The sequence below is a fragment of the Lissotriton vulgaris genome, chromosome 8 (genome assembly GCF_964263255.1).
Source record: "Lissotriton vulgaris chromosome 8, aLisVul1.2, whole genome shotgun sequence".
Taxonomy (NCBI): Eukaryota; Metazoa; Chordata; class Amphibia; order Caudata; family Salamandridae; genus Lissotriton; species Lissotriton vulgaris.
Genome location: NC_141696.1, coordinates 532669366 through 532683692, shown reverse-complemented (window position 1 = coordinate 532683692; position 14327 = coordinate 532669366).

Here is a 14327-nt window from a genome sequence, read left to right as displayed (position 1 = left end):
CCCCGCCAAGTCGAGCACCAGCAGCAACCACCTGAAGTGCATCCTGCTGAACACCCGTTCCGTCCACAGGCACGCCATAGAACTCTGGGACCTGCTCGACGCGACAGCACCGGACGTCGCCTTCCTCACCGAAACCTGGATGAACTCCTCCTCAGCGCCCGACATCGCCATAGCCATCCCGGACGGATACAAGATCACCCGGAAGGACCGCGTCAACCAGACGGGAGGAGGCATCGCCATCGTACACAAGAACACCATCTGCATCTCGACTAACGCAGACGAAACCTGCACCGCCGCCGAACACCTACACTTCCAGATACACATTGACCCCAAGACCACCCTCCGAGGCTCCCTCATCTACAGACCACCGGGACCACGCACACAATTCAGCGAAGACATCGCAGACTTCATCAGCCCTCACGCCCTGCCCTCCGCCGACTACATCCTCCTAGGGGACCTCAACTTCCACCTGGAAAACAACAACGACAGAAACACCACCGCCCTGCTGGACAACCTCGCCAACCTCGGACTCAAGCAACTGGTGAACACTCCAACCCACTACGCCGGCCACACGCTTGACCCCGTCTTCTCATCCAGCAAGTACATCTCCTTCAGCCACGCCACCGGACTCCACTGGACCGACCACAGCTGCGTCCACTTCAGCTTCAGGAAAACTGCGACCCACCACCACCCGCAACAGGTTCCCCGCCGGAGCTGGATCAAGATCACTGCCGAGCAGCTCACCGCCTCCCTCAGCCAGAACACACCCACCAACACAGCGGACCCAAACGAAGCAGCCAGCAACCTCGCCAAGTGGCTGGCCGCCTGCGCCGACGACCTGGCACCACTAAAGAACCCTCCCAGCAGAACCGGCAGCAAGAAAACCCCCTGGTTCACCAACGAACTCAAGGAATCCAAGAAGAACTGCCGCACCCTCGAGAAAGCCTGGCGGCTCGACCAGACCACAGACAACAGGACCGCCCTCAAGCACGCCACCCGCAAACACCACGAGCTGATCCGCGCCACCAAGAAATCGGCACTCAAAGAACGACTGGACAACAACGCCCACGACAGCAAGGAACTCTTCAGCGTCGTCAAAGAGTTCTCCAACCCTAGCGCCGGAAACAACGACATCACTCCCTCGCAAGATCTCTGTGACTCACTCGTCTCGTTCTTCCACAGCAAGATCGCAGACATACACAACAGCTTCGACGCACAGACCACGCACCCTACCGCCGAACCAACGCCCGCCACCACCACCCTCTGCAACTGGACCCCGATCAACACCAAAGACACACCCGCACGATGAACTCCATCCACTCCGGATCACCAACCGACCCCTGCCCACACCACGTATTCAACAAAGCAGACGCCATCATCGCACCCCATCTCCGGGACATCATCAACTCCTCCTTCCACACCGCCACCTTCCCGGAGAGCTGGAAGCACGCCGAGCTTACCGCCCTCTTGAAGAAACCAACGGCGGACCCCACCGACCTCAAGAACGCTCCTTCCCTTTCCGGCCAAAGTCATTGAGAAGACCATCAACAGACAGCTGGCCGCCTTCCTCGAGACGAATGGATCCCTCGACCCCTCGCAGTCCGGGTTTCGGGCCAACCACAGCACCGAGACCGCCCTAATCGCAGCCACCGATGACATCAGAACCCTGATCAACAATGGGGGAACAGCGGCCCTCATCCTCTTGGACCTCTCTGCGGCGTTCGACACAGTCTGCCACCGCACCCTAGTGAAGCGCCTCAGCAACATCGTAATCCAAGAGAAAGCACTGGAGTGGATCATCTCGTTCCTCGCCGGAAGAACCCAGAGAGTCCCCCTCCCCCCGTTCAGATCCGAGGCCACTGAAGTCATCTGCGGCGTACCACAAGGATCTTCACTCAGTCCAACCCTCTTCAACATCCACATGAGCCCCCTCGCAGCCATCGCACGCCAACATGACCTCAACATCATCTCCTACGCCGACGACACCCAGCTGATCCTCTCCCTCACCAACGACCCCACCACCGCCAGAGCCAACCTACACGAAGGAATGAAAGATGTCGCCGACTGGATGAGGAGCAGCCGCCTTAAACCGAACTCACACAAGACGGAAGTCCTCATCCTGGGATCATCACCCTCCGCCTGGGACGACTCCTGGTGGCCCCCGGCCCTGGGCACCGCTCCCAAGCCAACGGACCACGCACGCAACCTGGGCTTCATCCTGTACTCCTCACTGTCGATGACCAGACAAGTCAACGCCGTCTCATCTTCGTGCTTCAACACCCTGCGCATGCTTCGCAAGATCTTCAGATGGATCCCCACTGAAACCAGGAAGACCGTCACCCAGGCACTCGTCACCAGCCGACTGTACTATGGGAACACCCTCTACGCCGGAACCACAGCCAAACTTAAAAAAAGACTCCAGCGCATCCAGAACGCCTCCGCACGACTCATCCTGGACTTCCCCTGACACAGCCACATCACCGGACACCTGAGAGACCTGCACTGGCTCCCCGTCAGCAAGAGAATCACATTCAGACTCCTGACCCACGCACACAAGGCTCTCCACGACCTGGGCCCCAAGTACCTCAACGACCGCATGACCTTCTACACGCCCACCCGTCAGCTACGATCAACCAGCCACGCCCTCGCCACCCTACCACGCATCTGCAGAGCAACCGCCGGAGGAAGATCCTTCTCCTACCTGGCAGCCAGGACCTGGAACTCCCTCCCCACCCACCTTCGGCGAACCCAGGACCATCTCTCCTTCAGGAAACAGCTCAAGACCTGGCTGTTCGAGCAGTAACATACCCCCCCCCCCCAGCGCCTTGAGACCCTCCCGGGTGAGTAGCGCGCTTTATAAATGCCGTGATTGATTGATTGATTGATTGATTGATTGATTGATTCAGCCAGGGGTGCCAAAGTTAATGTAGGGGCAATAATATTTTAATTTGCTTATAACTTTGGCGATTGGATAAATCTGTATGAAGTGTGGCAGACAGCAAGTTACACCCAATACAGGTTTTTCAGATTTAGTGCAGACCCAGTTGGGGGGGGGGGGGGAATCCAAGTTAAAGATGGGCTCAAAACTTTTGCTTCTCCAATAACTTTGGTACCATCTGATGGACCTGCATGAAATTTGGCAATAATTTAGCACACTTAGGGCCCAATTCTTCAAAGTGCTTATGTGTAGTAAAGTTACAAGTGTGGAGCCTCTGCATTCGTAGCAGAGTCGATGCACTTGTGGCAGAATCTCAGCATGGCACACATTTTGTAGTGCTCCATGTAGAGATTCTGCCTCAAGTGCGGAGATTCCGCCACGAGTGCCTGCTTTTGGTATTTTCAAGTTTATGCATTAAGAGGGTCAAGTAAAAAAGGGAGGAATTAAAAAAGTTTTATTTTGCTAACAGCTTTGGCACTGTGTGATGAATCGGCACAAGGTTTGACAGAAACTTGAAAGAATTGGTTTTCTAATAATGTGACAAATTTGGTGATAATTCACCAGAATGACAGAGTTAAAGGGGCACTAAAATATTGATTTGCTTATACCTATAGTGTTGTATGTTGAATCTACATCAAATGAGACAGGCAGTTAGCAAGTTACACCCAGTAAAGGTATTTAAGGATTTGTGCTAATCCTATGTGTGATGGAAAGTTAAAGGGTGGAACAAAACATTTTTGATTTAGTAATTACTTTGGCACAATCTGCTGTATCTGCACAACATTTGGCATCAAGGTAGCATGGCATGTTTAGCCTACTCTTGGATTTCTCAACTTCATTCAGGCCCATTAAGGTGGTAAAAATGTAAAAGGGGGTAAGAGAAATGATGTGGTTTTGCTAATAAATATGGCACTTTTTGATGAATCAGCAAGTAATTCAGCAGATGCTTAGCACTTTTAGATTTTCTATGGTTATGTCAGGTTTGAGCACCTCTGCAAAGGGAGGCAAAGCTAAATAAGGTCACTAAAAGTTTAATTCACAAACAACGTTGGTGCTGTTTGATGAATCTGCATGACAATTGGCAGATAGTTCACAAATTAAGACCACTAAAGGGCCAGGCAGGACCTGTGACCATTTTCTGCTGTACATGGCCAAATGGGGTTGGTGCTGAACGTATTTGAAGGCAGTGTGCAATGCAGAATTGATTCAAGGCCGGTGGTGAATGTGATAAATAAGAAAACACTAAATTCACTGAAAAAAACAGTTGAAAAGTACTTATACTTCCACGAACAGAAACACTAAAAACTTCTGAAATTATTCAGTTAAGGTGTACATAACACAATCACATCATAATGCATGCTGTCTACAATGAGCAAAACATGGTAGCGTTACGGGGAATTAGCTTCCTATTTTAGGTACTCCTCAAAGAATAAGCTATCAAAAGAACAGATGAGACCGGCCTGTCAAGACTGTCATGGGTTTCTACCTAAGGCCTTTTGTCGAGGCCTCACACAGCACCTTAGATGTCAAGCTTCGTCATCTTCCCACCTAACTAGCTAGACAGTGCACTAGTGGTGTATCAACAAGGAGTTTGTACAGGGGTTGTGGATATGGGATTCACTGTGCAAGTTTAAAAATCTCCAACACTTACCCAAAACATTCCCTTATTATTGGGACGGCCTAGGAGATGATTAAAAGGGTTTGTTTGTGATGCCTGCAGTTGCCAATTACCCCTGCATTATTTGGTCAACATGTTTCAGCCCATAAAAACCATTATCTAGAGTCACTGGTTTTTGGTAGGACCTGGCACCCTGATTTCCAACCTAAAGGAAATTTGTGTTTTTGGTTGAGAGGGTGAGAAATCTTTTTACACAATAACCACACTCCTTGTCAAGGCTAACCACAAAATACATTTAATTAACATGTGCTTAACCCTCTGGAGCTTGCCAAAAAAGCAGGCAGGCTTAAATTAAAGGCAAAGTGTAAAGTATTTTTGCAGCATACAAACACTAATAAAGTGAAAACACAACACATGAAAATTCCCACACCAATCTAGACAAATAGAGTACATTTTAATAAATAAAAATCCTCTCGCAGTCATCTGGTCATGTTAGACTGGAGGGAAGCCATACATTCAGGCCAACTACGATGGAGTGTGTGCCAGATACAGGGGCCAGGCTAGTCCAGCTGAAAATGTTACCTCCTCAAAGTCCAATGCGAAGAGTTTAGTTTGTGGTGGAGGAGCTGAAAGCGTTATGGATGGTCGTCGCTGTAGTGCGAAGATTTTTTCTTTTCTTTCAGAGGAGTGCACTCTGATGCCAGCGAAGGGTCCAGTACCTGGAGAGGCTCCTCTTGGGAGTCAGGGATCTACTCTAGCAGAGACCAGCAGGGTTAAGGTAGGTCCAGTTGTAGGTCCAAGCAGGGCCAGTTGAAGCAGACCAGCTGGGCAGGGAGGCCTCTGGAACTTGTGTGTCCCTGTAACTAAGAACAGGAGGCCAGCTAACTAGCCCTTTGAGTCAGTCTGGTTGTCCCAGATTCAAAGAGCAAGTCCATTCTTCCTTTCTCAGGCAGCAGGGCAATATGGCAGTCCTTCCGGCAACAGGGAAGTAGGCCAGTCATCCTTCTGAGTCTTCCACAGGTCCAGAAGTGGTCTAGTGAGCGGTTCAAGAGGTCCAATATTTATACCTGGTGCCAGCCTTTGAAGGAGAGACTTCCAGTCTCTCCCCATCTGGTTCTGAAGAGGTCCTTCCTTTCCCTACCCTGGGTCCTAGTGGTCTAGGGTGACAATAGGCTGGTGTCAAGTTCCTCTGTGAGCGTGCTGGATGCAGCCCATTGAAATGTAAGTGGGTCATGGGATATCTCCCCCACCCATCCTGGCAGGATGGCCCATTCTGACAACAACTAGTCCTCCTTTGTCTCACTGTATGGGAGAAATAGACAAAGTCTGACTGCCAACTATTCACAGTCATATAAACCAGGACACCAGCTGCAGGCACCACATGATTAGGACAAGAAAAGGTCAGCTTTCTAAATGATAAACAGCTTTATAATCTCTTCTTTTTTATTATTATTCTTGTTCGAGGTAAACCAAACTGTAATCAAAAGCTTCATCCAAAATTGATCCAAACTTCCAGCATCACGACGAAAACAGTGTAATTGTAGCATGATTCATTAATGTACATTTTCAAATGTTTCCTGCATGCCCTCCGGACTTTCAACAGCAACATATTTGAATTAATCATGCACGACAAGTTGGCTCATCAAAGATGTTTATTTCTAATCACCCAATGCATTTCAGGCCACCAGGGCCCTTTGTCAGGGGTCACTGCAACAATAATGACACAGACGTCTCAACCATCTGAACAAAACAGTAATATGCAAAGTACAATGTATTGTAAACAAAGAAAAATCGGAATGAAAAAGTCGGTGAAAAATATACACCCCTTCATATGGCCCTGTGTTAATCCTTGCTAGCAATCATAAACTGAATGCTAAATATTGATTCTGTCCCTCCACCCGATAATCCCTTGCGAAAACTAAAAATAATCAAGTGCGTGCAGCTACAGTAATTATCCAAAACCTTCCCCGTGCTAACATGCACATCCCGAAATTCAGCCTTCCTTAAAACTCCCACTTAGAATGAAACAAACCCGATTAGTACGTTATGATTTATAAACTAGTACATCACCTTATAAGCCGAAACCGGCAGGCTCATATTTTTTTCTACAAAGGTACTGCCTGGAAATTTGCCAAACCTGCTTAACTCTTACCAGTAACCCAATCAAGAGGCAAATTTCAAGTTTGGTACATTTTGGTGATGAGGTGTTCACATTGCTCACTGCTAATGTTTATCAATGGTGTTTCACAAAACATAAACCTTTCATACACTCCTGTAAAGTTGATGCCTACGCTCATCTTGTCCTCCCGAAACATGATCAGTAGGTCCTCCTGTGAGCAAGATAAAACCTCTCCCATTAGGGTTCTTTTACAGACAAAACAAGTTCCTTAGACCAGCGACCCCCGTTTCTTGTCCATTTGAAGCACAAACCCACCATTTACTGGATAGTCATGTCACGTACCAGACCCAGAGTCGGAATCCTTACTTTCCTGACCAACGTCAACTAACCTAGACTTCAATATCCAAGTTTACTCCTCTCTCTTGACATTCAAGGATAGTTGGTGACCGGACTGTTTTAACCACCTTATTTTTTTTTAAGTTTGAAAAGCTTTATTAAGTAGATCAAAACAATGTAAAACATCAGTACAACAGCGCAAAGAAATAAGAAGCAGGAATGTAAATAATTATGGAGAATATTGTGCCTACATAACAAGAAAAGCCCCAAAAGGGGGAATCACTATACAAATGAAAAAGTGCTTTTAAAACTTTTCGTTTTGTAGGGGGGAGAAAGAGAGAAAGGAGGAAAGAAGAAGGGAGAAGGGGAAAGGAAGGGGAGCAGCAATGAATACGAAATGGTAAACAGAGTAAAGAAGTGTAAAGTAATAAAAGTACATAATAATAGTAATAACAGTAATAATAATAATAACAAGAACAAGTGATCATGAGGCACTTTTAGATAAAAAGTCTGTTAAAGGGGACCAAAGTAAATCACGTTTAATCAACATGGGAATAGAAGAAGCGCATGCACGATCTAATCTGTGATGATGGCAGAGTAAATTCCACCAAGTATTATATACCACATTTTTGGCATCTTTCCAGTTAGTTGTTATGATTTGAAAGGCAATAGCAATGCAAAGGTCAATGAATTTACGAGTATGAAGCGGGACATCCCAAACTGGGGCCAAACCACCCAGAAAAACAGAAGAAATAACAAAGGGAACATTAGTAGATAAAATCTTGTTAAGTGTAGACCAAATGTGGGACCACATAAGATGAACTTTAGGACAATGAAAGAACATGTGAAACAAATCACCAGAAATGCATGAACAAGACCAACACTTCTTAGTATCTAACAATTTAAATTTGAACAGGTCACAGGGAGTATAAAATAATCTATTATAGAAAAAGTAGAGGGTTTGCGTGGTACTAGCGGACCGAGAGGTAGAATGAAGTTTGGACCAAATAGAGTCCCAGGTGAGTGAGGGAAAAGTTTGATTGAGGTCAGATTCCCAGGTAAGTTCGAGGTTAGTTTTAGGCCTATCAATAGGTAAGGGAGAAAGTAGTCTATAAATAGCAGAGGCCTTAAGGGGAATATGAAAGTTTGGTGGAGAGGCAAGGAGGGGAGGTGAAGAGGGGGAAGGGATGTTCTGCAGGATAGTAATGGATAGAGTAGGAAGAAGTTCGTGAAAATGTGCACAGTATTTGTTAGAGATACCAAAAGAGTCACGGAATGCTGGAAAGGTTAATAAGGAATTATTAGAAATGAGTTGCCTATAAGTGAAAATTCCTTTGTCGATCCATTCCTTCCAAAAGAGAGCGCGATTGCGTAGTTTAAGAGATTTATTATACCAAAGTGGGGTATCCAAATGAAGAGTAGAGGGTAAAGAGAATGAGCGGAAGAGGGCAAGTGTTAAAGCTTTGGAGTGCTTAAAAATAGGTGAAAGCAGCTTTGGGGGATGGTTGAGTGAGATTGGAGGCAATTAGAAAGGAGAAGGGGTGAAGTTGAGCCAATTCCAGAGAGCTTCAAGCCGTAATAGTAGGAGATGAGGATTCCAGAAGAAAAGGCCAAATTTGCTTGAGGGAAAAAGCAGAGTAAAAGCGTGAGATGTTGGGAAAGTTAACACCACCAAGATGTTTAGGTTGTTGAAGACGGAGGAGAGAGACTCTAGCCTTACGCTTATTCCACAGGAATTTGGAAAAAAGACTATTGATAACCACCTTATTTTTTATGCTGTATTTTTTTCATCCCTGGTTTCCTTCCTTACTGCCTGCCTACTATGTAATGCAATTTCCGTCTGTTTTTTTACAGGGTGTATGTAAAGCACTCTGATACCTACGGATCAAGTTAGTGCTATATAAAACTTTTAAAATAAAAAAACAAATAAAATTATACTCCCATTATCACTTCAAATGGATTTGCTCCATTATCCCCTCTAGATGAATAGGATTGACAGGAGGAGCCCAAAGGAGCAGGTATTTGTGACAGGGACCTAGAGTCACAGGGCAGTCATGGCCATACAAGGGACAAGGGACAGGCTGGGGCAATAAATAATTCTGTAGAATATATAGTACTTAAATCTTGGAATATGGCAGGTGTGAAATGTAAATTGGGGAATTCAGATTGGTAGATTATCATAGATTCTTCCCACCCAATCTGCCTGCCAGAAACTTGGTTTAGGGAAGATTTTTATGTAGATGGCCATGTTTCTATACTTACCCGCAAGTAGTCGAAGTGGGGGGGGGATCTTAGGGGCAGGATGTGACCATACTTTTTAATTTTAGGAAAACAGTTCCCCTACTTGTTTGTCCCTGGACGGGTAATTCCGAGAGTTGAAATGCTTCAGCTGAAGTGTCATTCAGGGAGCCTCCTGTGCTGTGAAACCGATGAAGGAGCAAACAGCTGAACAAGCCTTCTTGTCAAGGTGCTTGCTTGCCTGAAACAAATGTAAATGTGCACAACTGGTCAATCTGCAAATGTAAGGAGTGGCTGGAAGTCGATAGTGGCTTTAATTGAAGGTGCCACACATGTATTCTGTTTAAGAGGTATTGTAAGGGAGTTACCAGCTAAGATGTGAAGTTTGTGCTTTTAGAAGACAGTTATTTAAAAAAAACTGCACTACGCACAGCCTGGAAAAAAATCTATATTTTGGGAAAACTTTGTATCTTAACTTTTTTTGTGCATTCTATAGCAGCCAATCTTATACTGTGTGTAATGCAAGTTTAAAATAACATAACATAACGTGTATTTGTAAAGCGCACATTCACCCTGAAGGGCATCTTGGCACTGAATAAGAAATGTGTATTGTTACCCAACTCAATGGTACTAATTAAGAAATGATAATGACTTACATGTTCACAGTGCGTCTGTCACAGACTGGGACCTTGTAACGTTAAACATATATAAGTCACTATTCTCCATTGCACCAGCCAGGATTTGATGCGGTGCATTAACTAATAGAGGTTTCATAATGTAGTGCATTTCCCACTGATTAACATATTAATTATCATTTAAGCTGTATATGTAGTTACCGGAAGGTGAAAGACCGAAAAAAGTTACAGAATATTTTGTTTTTTATCCTCTGCCTCCTACCCCGCCCCATTGCGCAGCCTCATAGTTCCCATACTTTCTTTGATGCACTTTGTCCACTGCTTACCCCAGCTATGCCATCAGGTTTTGGGCGAGCAAAAGGAGGCCTGGCGGCTCTTAATTAAACTTTAGCCCCTATTGTCATCAAGAAATAGCTCTCTCTATTATCAGTTAGTACACCTATTAATCAAGCGGAAGTATGAGGTTATCTTGATCAACTTTTACAACAATGTATTTAACAATGCCCGGCATTTGATTGTCATGGGATTGGGAAAGGAAATTGAGCTGTTTGTGGATAAAGTAGGAATTGATTATGTGTATATCTTGGTTGGAGATTTTTATTTGAGTGAATGTCAATGCCCTGCAAGTCCAGTCTGTGGCTATTTAGACTGCTATGGGAAAGAACAATCTAATGTCACTCATGACACATATGGTGAGTCTATTAATGAAGTATTGTATAGACTAAATCTGGAGCAATAAGTAGAGCAAAATGGAGCTTTGTTGCCTACATTATATAGAAATAGACACTGTTCAATCATAACCAAAACTGAATTTGATTAGATTTTTCTACATAGAACTCTCTGTACTTAGCGACCACTCAGTACTTAAGCTTATGCTTAAGTACTGAGTGCATCAAAAAGAAGGGACACAAATCAGCACTACCTATTGGAATTGTGGGTAGAAATTGTGTTAGTTTAAAATGGGTAAGCATAAATGAAAACAGATCAATGGAAACTGCAGTAAAGGAAAATTGTAAAGCTTTTGATAGCTGCTCTGAATGGGGGATGAATTACGGAAGGCTGTTGGAGGCATTCCATAATATCGTAACAACAATTGCAGACAAATTAAAAGCTCCACTAAAGGACCTCAGTCATCATCATCATCACTTGATTTCGATCACAAGAGTCTTAAAAACTACATAAAAGCCGTAACAAAGATACATCTCTGCCATATATACAATTAAAATGGAATACAAATGATTATACAATACATTTTGAGCATTTTATCCATAAAGCGTATAGACATTTCGCTAAACCAAAAACTATTACTCTAAAGGTGCCTTTAGAAAGGCTTCCCAGCACATCGAGATAGTGGCCAGGACCGATAAGCCTACACAAAGGGATTATCCACTTTGCCCTCAAGTTCCTGTTATGGGGCAGAAAAATATCAAGTGGACTAGGGATTCAGGGCTACCTTTACTAGCTGGACATTTATCATCTGAAGAATCATTAGTTCACCACTTATTACAGAACAATTTAGTGGGAAGGGTCTCATATCTGAATTGGAGGAATAGTTTACGTGCAATGGGGGGAACAATTTAATCAATTGACCTAAGTAAAAACAGAAAGGTCCATGTGTGGTCCGATACACATTGCACTAGAGCAAGCCAAAACCTAAGAAAAACACTGCGGGAAACCCAGAGAAACAGGGCAACTATTCAAGAGTTAAGAAGGAATTACAAGCTTGCTTTATCTATAAGGAAAAAGGAACTCCAGGAACAGGTGTGGGAAAATTTGGAACGGGCAGCAGATACTGGCACCTGTACCCTGTTTTGGAAAACTGTTGATTCCCCTCTTCTTAAAGATAACCTTATGCCGACTGTGGAGATTTTAGTTGTCCAGGAGCTTGGATCTCCCATTTTAGAGGGACTTTCTATCCAAATAATGCAGATATTGTTCCATCTCAGGATCCTACCGATGTGTCTGGCTTTGATCCATTGAAGACTATTAGTATTGAAGAGCTCACTATAGCCCTAAAAAATAATTCCCTCGGAAAAGCCCCAGGCCCAAATGGGGTACTAGTCAATGCATTTAAACCCTATGCCTCGTTAGGGTAGTCCATATTAACCCAAGTCTAAAAGGCGGTAACAAAAGGTTATTGCCCAAAAACATGGAGCGATAGCATAATTTTACCCATATTTAAAAAGGGGGACAGGGGAGATACAAGGTGTTATCACCCAATACCTTTATTACATTCTGCTGTGAAAATAATGGGAAGGGTGATACAAGGTAGATTAGAATCCTGGGCCCAAGAAAATCATATATTGTCTGACTCTCAGTACCAGTCTTCATCTACTAATCAGCAAATATACTACGGTACGTCAGGGGCACATTAATATCTGCTTCGCAGATTTGAGTGGTGCATTTGACTTGCAAAATTGTGGCAGATCTTAGCTGACATGGGTGCTCCAGCAGATATTATATGCCACCTTGCACAGCTATACACATCTATGGCAGCTTGCGTATGCTTTGGAAAAAATGGGGAATGCACAGATGCATTTCGGGTAAAAAGAGGAATTGAATCTGGGCTGTATCCTGGTCCCCATTTTATTTTTATTATATATTAACGTGGTGGACGGCCTCTTACAGAGGGTAAAAACAGAAGCATCAAAGTGTGTTCCTGCGTCACCCCAATTTTATTATATGCAGATGATGCGGCCTTGCTATCATGGCAGCTAATGGCCTCCAATTTATGAGTAGAGATTTAAACTCAGCGGTGGCTGGCATGGATCGGAAGTAGGGGGTGGGGGTGGACGCGGGAGGTAGTTGGAAGGACACGGGAGTGGGGGAGGACGCGGGAGAAGCGGCTATAAAAAAATAAATAAAAACTTACATTTTAGCAGCTTCCTCATCGCGTCTCTCCTCCGTAGTCCTTCCCTTTGCTTGGCCACAGAGAGCACACTCAGGCTCCCAGTCAGCCAATCCACAACGCTGCCGTAGCAGTTTTATGAATGGTCTGAGCGCCGATTTTCGGCGCTCAGACGCTGACTGGGCATGTTCTCAACGTAGGCTGTAATGCAGCCTGCATGGAGAACCTGTGAAGTGTGCAAGTCTGTTATGGGCTGCTCGAGAGGGCCATCCGAGCAGTCACTGCACACTTTAGGAGGCTTTTACCACTCCTTCCTTGCCCTTTCCCCCCTCAAGCAAAGCCTTGAGACCCTCACCGGTGAGTAGCATGCTTAATAAACCCCTGATTGATTGATCAAGTGGCATAGTATTTGGAGTAAATCAGGCACAAAGTGCACTAAAGATATCATAAGAGATTGCTTAGAACTTGACCATAATGGTAACATTTCATGGTTGTGATACGTAAATGGCTTATTGCAGGAATTGGAGGATAAATTTAGCACTTTGGACCCAGCTAGTATTTTGCAATTTAGCAAAAAAGAAGTCAGAGCTGTCTTTGTGGGAAAAAGGGAGGCCCATAGAGAATTGCGGGAAAGATCCAAGACAACAGTGGAGAGATTTTGCACATGGCCAATAGAAAAGGGGATACAAAGCTATCTGATAGACGTGACCAGTATTTTGGATAGATTTTAACAAGCCAGATTGTGTTCTCAGTTGCTCCATCACTTAGTTGCATTCCCTAAATCAGAGGCATTGTCAGCAAACTTACCCAAGTGCCCATGTGATGGAAAAGTCATATCAACTACTCAATGGCGGCTGTCTCAGAACGGGTGTGGCGGGGGGATTGGAATGGAATACAGAAAATAAACTTACCTTAACTGCTGTTCTGCCGCACATCTCTCCTCCATCCTCTCCATCTGCAGGAAAGCACCAGAAGCACCCAAAGCACTCAGGTTTCCGTACTCTCCCTGCCAATCACGACACTGCATGAGCAGCGTCATGATTGGTCTGAGCAGCCTGTTTGGCCTCTTAGACGGTGCCTGGGAGCCTGGGCTTGTTTGCCACTGGGCTGTGCAACACAGCACCTTGGACAACATGCTAAGTGCGCATGACAGTTTAACCGGCCCAAAAGGGCAGGCAACACTGTCATGCACATTAGAGGAGTGCAAACCACTCCTCACTCTGCTCTGGTCACAGAGCCCAGCCACGACCTGGCTACGAGTCCTGCATAGAAGAATAAAATGATAATAACGTCCTGTTATCGTCATTTTATTTTTCCACTGCTCAAATAGCAGTAGGGCAATGCTCCTCCGCCTTAGAGGGGAGCCGCCACTGAAATGACTATTTTTATATTGCTGGCACATTTTATAAAGATATTAGACTAAGTGTACTCCAACCTTTATTCTAAACACAGGGTCTCATTTATTACCAGGTAGCCTATACATTTCTCAAAAGCTTGTCAGATGCTTACATCTATTGCACTAGTTTGACCTACATTAAGAACGCAATTTGGAGGCATAAATCATTGAGGGCTTGGATTGGTATAACTCTTGTGTT